This window comes from Cyanistes caeruleus, chromosome 1, assembly GCF_971803275.1.
Source record: "Cyanistes caeruleus chromosome 1, bCyaCae1.hap1.1, whole genome shotgun sequence".
In the NCBI taxonomy this organism is placed as follows: Eukaryota; Metazoa; Chordata; class Aves; order Passeriformes; family Paridae; genus Cyanistes; species Cyanistes caeruleus.
In genome coordinates, this window is record NC_141701.1 from 63535584 (window position 1) to 63542682 (window position 7099).

The window sequence follows — 7099 nt, forward strand, 5'->3', positions numbered from 1 at the left end:
TTCACAATTGTTTAAAAAAGAAATCAAATGGCAGTTTGATGCACTTGTATCTCATACATTTGTTCTGTGTGACTACCACTTTGAGCTAAGATTTATTCCTTTAAATGTTCACTATAATTAGAGAAGAAATTATTTTATTAAGGAAAGAAAGCTCAGTTTTATTTTAATGGAGATAGAATCTAGGAAGATTAGATAATCCAGTCAGAGTACTGAGACAAGATCTTGGGGTGTGGGTGACTTCTCACAAACCCTTATCTACAGAAAAATGGTTGTTATGAATATTCTATCAAATACTCAGTCTCAACACAACTCATAGATCACATACATCAATACAAATATCCACCAAGAATACAAATGTCCACCAAACATGAGATTTAGCTCTAAATTCCCATAGCAGAGCCTCTTTTTAATGCCTATGCTGTAATTTACTTACTATTCTAGACTGTTGAATTTCAGTGCTTCCAGAGTTGTCAGATGGATAGCTGTCACTATGTCATAAACCAAATATCTTTGCAGTTTTTACAAATGCCAGGTAAAAAAACAGTGAGTCATGGTTACATCCTTGCAGAAGGTCCACTCTTTGAGAATGCTCTGAAAGTGGCAATGTACAGGTGCCCATGGAGAGCAGTTCTAGTAGTTTGTCAGATTATGTAGCATGGCATTAAACTGTCTGATGATTATGTGAGACAGTCAGGTCTGAAGTGCTAACACACTTAGCTAAACATATCATCCTCTTTTTCAATAAAACACTGTTTACCAGTGTCTACTTACACTATTAATTTCTTAGGAGAAATAAATACCTGGATGAAAGCCAGGCAGTTTTAGCTTAGCCTGAGATCAGCAGAGCTGATGATCAAAGGAACAAGTGCAGCTACATAATGCAAAAGATAGGAACGAGTTAAGGTTTTGCCTTTGTAGTCTGCTTGCTTACATTTTGATCATAGTCCTTGGAAAGCAATTCATGTATCAAACTATTTCCCTCGCTGTCCCCTCCTCATATCCCCATGGTCCAGCAAACCCTCACAGGTATTTGTGCATGATATCAGTTTTAAATGACGGCAGAATTGCTTTTTTAATTTTATTTTTTTCACAAATTATGAATTAAAACCAGAACTATCTTAAATTTCATTGTCAATTTTTATGATATTTTCAAAATATGTCTATTCACAGAATACATGTATAAAGGTTATAAAAAACTTTAAAAATAATACGAGATACAATTATCTCAGTGTTTAAAAAACATGTAAAATAAGTAAAAATGTATAAACTTTTATATGTACGTATACAGTAAACACCTGAGAGAAAAATGGAAAAATGCTCAGTTTTCTGAGATTTTGATTCAACAATTAAAACATCAAATACAAACATATCCTGCTAATAAGCCAATGTCAATTTAGAAAAAAACTTCTATGAGAAAAAATTACTTTTACTGAACTTGAACATTTTTTTTTGAAACTAGAAATTGACATGTTCTTACTTTATTTAGAATTTCTAATCTTATCATGTTTCTGTGGAAAACTGTACTGCCATAAATCCACATTTTTATTTCTACTTCATTATTATCATATTTTGACAACAAATATAAAAAATGAAAAGCATGGAATTATTTATTTTCAAATGTCTATACTGTTTTTTCCTGTTTTCTACTGTGGAACATTCTAAAGATCAGAACAATTGCTGATAGGCAAAGGAATAATAAAAATATACAATATTATATGTATCTTCATGAAATTTGAAGGAAGAGGAGAAAAAAATACAGAATTATGGAAAGAAACAGGAAAAATACTCTCAAATGAGTTTTTTTAAAAACTTTATTCTTTTGTATTCTTGTAAATGGAAAAAACCTTTTCCTAAAGGTAAGAAAAGGGTGCTTCACCTTCATCCAGTTATCTGAGAGTTCTTCACTCAGTTGTGATTCCTGAATACTTAGTACCTTCCTTGTATTTATATCATTTTGCTACAAGGCATCCCACATTTTACTACATTGCTTTTAGAAATGTGTTCTTCTCTGAATCTTTCTCTTTTTAGCTCCTGGTAACTGCTCTTCAAGTGACAGCAAATTGGACACTCCTGCCAACTTTTCCCGTCCCAAACATGATTTTATCATACCTGCTTTAGGTTATTTTATTTTCTGAATTAAAGAAACTGAATTACTTCCTTAATGATCCATATTCCTGGCTGTTCTCACCCTGTTCTGAACACTTCCCAATTAAATGATCTCCTCCATGAGAAGCAAGGACAAGAAGGGACCTTTTACCATTCAAGATGTGAATCAGATATATGTTTACTGAGTGACACAGTAATATACATGTTTTTCCTTCTAATTCCTAATGATTCATTTGCGTTTTTGATTGCCAGAGTGTGTCAAGTTGATTTTTTCATAGATTTTTCCACCGTAACCCCAAGACCTCATACTTTGGTGACAGTGGTCAGCTCAGGGACCATATGTTTAAACAGAGATTTATTTTACCATTGGCATCAGTCTAGATTTATCAAAAGTAAATTGTTCTTGTTATTCTTGTTATTCTTATTATTCTTGTTGTTATTTATTGCCAAGGTCCTGAATCCCATGAGATTTTTTTTTGATGTTCCTAAGAATTTGCTATGATTTTACTATCCCTAATAGTGTCATTAGAAAACTTAGCACCTGATGATCCTACTTCTAGGGACATGAAAATAATGAACTCTAGGCTAACCCTTCATAATTCCATTAAAAAACCTCCTTCCATTATAATAATTGACCATTGCTTCCTGCCCTCTGTTTCTAGAACAGCAATACAGTATTTTACCATTCCATAATCCCTTTTATCCCATGACTACATAATTGCCTTGAAAATTTTTTGGATGTTCGTAGAAAATATCTTTACCTTCCTGCATCTAAATTCTGTTGTTGAACTCTGCAAGGAAGTGTCACATGACTTATTTTACAGTTCTAATAAGAACTATATAATTCTAATAATAACTGAAAATGTAAAGAAATTGTCACCATGTTTGTGCAGAAGAAAATGTGATACTTCTCCAATAAGGTTCAGTGTGTTTACTGAAAAAAAAATGTTGTATTTTGTTTTAAAAGTTTCTCATCATGTTTATGTAGGCACTGCCTTAAATTTAGACTTTTGGATCATACTATATATACAGTTATACTATCAGGTTGTTTCCTATCCTGTATGGAAATTCTGTTTGTTCTACTTAAATATTAAATACTTTATTTCTGGTTAATTATTATCCCATGAGAAACTCTATATAGAATAATTTGAGATTATTTTTCTCTGTAGCAATTAAGGAAAGGAAATATGAATCTATACTGGATAGGGTTCTCTAGCAGGTACAAATAGAAGAAACTTCATCATAAAGATGGAAGTGTTATAAAAAACCCAAAAAAGTGAGAGCCAGAATCTCTAAGTGTTAAAGACAGCTGCATATAAGCAGTGGAGAGAAGACTAATGTTAAATAGAAGTTAAGTAAATACAGCCAAATATATTTAAAATAATAACTGGAGACAGTTAAAGGATTTTCTCTAGGTCATCACTCATTGACAATTTCTAGAAAAAAATCATACATTATTATAGTAACGGTAACATGAGAATTCACTTCTTCAACTTGACCATATCCAATTATGTTGTGCTTTCAGCATTCAGCTGCTTTCCTTTTTGCTACACTTAAGACACAACATCTGGAGGGCCTCCTTAAATGAAGTTTAGATAATCTACTAGTGAACTATTTAATTAGGAATTCACCAGTGGGAAAAGTACTAAAGCTGTTATTTGTCTTTACTCACACTTATTAATAAGAGAAAAGAAACCACAGCATTAGCTGGAATATTTTTTCATATTTGAAAAAAAGACGCTTTAAAACAATCTTACTGTAGTGTTTCTAACTGCAGTAAGAGTGAGAAAAGTATTCTATTGAGGTATAATTCAAAATAATATAATGCTGTAAAACAGTTTATTTAGTTTCTTTCTGATTGTAGATGATTTTTTCATTCTTTTATCCACCCTAAAAAATTAAGAAACAATAAAGGGCATTGTTTTTACAACTTGTCTTTCTGCAGTTTTCATACCAGCATCAGTAGATAAAATGTTTTCCTAGCTTTTTATACATGACTGGCAGACATTAAATATGCTTTGACAGTGAACCTGTAGTGCACTTATCCTGGACTGCTTTAGCATGTATTTCAATCATACTATCACCAGCCTAGAATGAAATGCTCCTCTATGTAATGAAGGTATCTGTTTTGTTGAGAATGCTGAAAGAAGACCAGTGCTGGATGTCTTCTGAGATGACTGCTCCTGCTCAGTATCAGCTGGGTTGAGACTCTCTTAACATGTTTCACTTGTGATCTTTTAAAGCTGCCAGGATGGAATGATTTTCAGTCACTTTGCCATGCAATAGATTTAAAATCGTGTCCCCAGAAAAGTATGTTAATAAATTAAAACCAAAAATTATTAATCTAATGCATTGTCTTGTCTCTGTACCCACAATTTATTGTATGACTATCACAAGATTATGGCAATTTTCCAATGAAACAAAGTGTTTGTATTTTGTTCTCTGTAAAGCATTTCGCTCACTGCTGCACTCACTATTTCAATGGGTTATTCTGGGTTATTTCAATGGAGCAGAATGGTCAACCAAACTGACCTTTAGACAATTAAACACCATATGAACATTAATTTTGATTATTTTTATACTTTTGATATGAACTTAATTATGTGATGTAAATCTAAACATTAGTTGGAAGAAATCATTTTCCTGGGAAATTAAAATGTGGTCCTTGTACAGTGTTGAGTCTCAAGGAGGTCAAGAATGTTTTAATGTGAAACACCCTCAATTTACTTCAGGTCTCCTTTAATAGCTTCTCTGGACAGTGACAGAAGGAAACCATTCTGTATGGAATAGAAAAATGATTTTTCCCTCTCACCAATCATGGTGAGAGAGGTACTGTATTCATTAGTTTGTTGGTGGGTCTATCTAGCAACTACAAAAATATTTATTTGTGTCTTAAGTATCTCAAGTAATCTTGATTTATGTATTTTATTTCCAGGTATTTTTAAAATTTTTTAAAATTTGTTTGATTTGGGGTTTTTTTTTTGTTTGTTTTTGTTTTGTTTTATTTTAGTAAAGTAAAAATATCTTATGAGTTTGTTTTGTAAAATTGCTTTGCTAGGTGAAGACCCAGGGTACTTTAGCCAAGGAGTTCCCAGCCTTCTCTAAAATGACCAACTTCTGCAGTGAGTTTTGGGGTTTTCTTAGAATGTTTTTTAAAAATAAGTCACTCATGCATCCACTGAATTTCATGGTTCCTTCTCAGCAGCATGAATAATCCCAGGAACAATCCCAGGAACCTGGTATTTTAGAAGAAAGTTAATTTAACTTGTTACTCTCTGGAGCAGTTCTTTGAAGTATTATGGGAAAACTGTAGAGCCTCTACTTGTTTTAAGCATTCATATCATCTAAAAAGCAAAAACCCTATGAACACAATGCACAGCCTATTTTCTGTCAGTGGCTGAAATCTGTTGGTATATGTGGTTATATACATGTCAGCACAGTTTAACTTAAATGTTTGGTGAGGCAGAGGCTGTGTGTGTAGAAACAAAAGTTGGCTTAAATTTGGAGGTTTGAATAATACCCTTCTCTGCTCAGGCTATATTATTTCTTATGTACTGGAATATTTTTATGTATGCTTCCACTTTTCAGACTTCTGAAGTACAGATTTCATGCCAAACTTGCTCACTGGTATCTTTCACGTTTAAGCTAACACTCTCAAAAGACATCAAGAAATCCACAGTTCTCATCTTTCAGTTTGCATTCCCGATGAGTATCCAGGAATTTACATCTCTCTGTGTTTGCACAGGCTGCTGTACCTCTGGGTACAGCAGAGCCAAGGCTTAATTTTTATACAAAGGCAGAAATCAAAAGAGAACTTTATGATAATTATTGATTTGAACATATAATAAAAGTCAAGGAAGAGTATAAGAAACAATTTACAAAAAGCATAAAAGGTACTAAGAATTTGTATGGAGTAGGAAGCTTGCCAGGAGATCTGAAAGGACTTCAGAAAAAATAATTTTATAGTGACAAAATATTTTCTTTTCATAAGAAGACTTTTGAAAATTTGAAACAGAATAATTCATATTTATAGGTGAAACTCATTATATCTGTGTCAAAATTAAGATATAAATAGGCAGAGTTAAGGAAAAAAAATCAGTAAATTGAATTTTAACAATTAAAACAAAATTTTCCTCTCAGATTCTATAGATCCACTTGGATGAAATATTAACTGTAGCACAGCATATAATTTCCCTTGTAAGACAGACTGAAGATGCAGTTTTTTTAGATATTTTAAATCTCTAAGGTATATGTGTAAACATATAAAATTTACAGAAATGTAAAATACATAAAAATGTATAAAGATTACAGTAAAGGATTAGCTAAATCATGAATAAATATATAAGGGATAAATAAAAGAAGGACTATAACATACAAGGAGTGAATCACCAAAACATATCAGGAAAGAATCATTGAGTTGATGTAGTAAGAATTCCAATCATTTAATGATCTTCTTTAAAGAAGTCAAGAAGTATATAAGAAAAGCTAGTTGATGTAGCCATTTGGTTTTTCAAAAGAATTTCTCTTTGGTGTTTCCTCTCCAAAAATAATTGAACTGACTTGTGAGATAAGAGAAAATCATTTCACATGGAGAAAAACATGGTATGAGAAAAGCCATGTAGCAATGAATTTTCTGTGGAGTAGAAGGAGATCACTAATGAAGACTTACATGGGTCTAGTGGAAGGTGTCCCTGCCCTTGGCAGGGGGCTGGGAACGAGTTGATCTTTAAGCTCCCTTCCAACCCAGGGCATTCTATGATTCTATATCTGTATTTTATATCTATATCTATATGTGCTGTTTATCATCCCAATGAATGATTTAAGTGAGTAATAAGGTCAAAAAAATCATAGGCTTTAATAAATTAGTCAAGGTTCTAAAAATGAGAGAGATCTACAAAGTACTGCAGAGGGACATCATGATGAGGCAAGAGCCACACATCAAATAGCAAATAAAATTTGAGTTAGATGTGTTTGAGGTGATATGTACTAGGGA